The sequence below is a fragment of the Leptonychotes weddellii genome, unplaced genomic scaffold (genome assembly GCF_054177405.1).
Source record: "Leptonychotes weddellii isolate Sample4059 unplaced genomic scaffold, ASM5417740v2 HiC_scaffold_204604, whole genome shotgun sequence".
Classification (NCBI taxonomy): Eukaryota; Metazoa; Chordata; class Mammalia; order Carnivora; family Phocidae; genus Leptonychotes; species Leptonychotes weddellii.
The window spans coordinates 1-286 of record NW_027791307.1 but is presented as its reverse complement, the minus strand read 5'-3'; the positions used below and the strand labels follow the sequence as shown (position 1 = coordinate 286).

General features: G+C 50.7%; 1 non-coding gene across 1 annotated transcript; it reads right to left on the bottom strand.

Moving 5' to 3' along the window:
• Positions 1–117: 117 nt before the first annotated feature.
• LOC145718714 (small nucleolar RNA SNORA63) lies at positions 118–248 on the bottom strand. The gene has a single exon (XR_014141978.1). It is a non-coding gene; the product is annotated as a small nucleolar RNA SNORA63 (small nucleolar RNA).
• Between the last annotated feature and the right edge of the window lie 38 nt (positions 249–286).

Here is a 286-nt window from a genome sequence, read left to right as displayed (position 1 = left end):
GGGAGCCCGATGTGGGGCTCGATCCCAGGACCCTGGGATCATGACCTGAGCCGAAGGCAGACGCTTAATGACTGAGCCACCCAGGCACCCCTCAAGTCAGTGTTTTACTTGGTAAACATGTCTGAGACCATGCATCCCTGGCTGCTAAGCACCATGGCGGACAGGGCTAGAAAGGTAACAGCTTTATTTTGAGCAGGGGGCAAAGACAAGGCAGCACTTTACAGCTACATTGTAACTAGATCCTGCATTCAATGAGATAAATCTTTACTGCTTATCCCTAAAGTGC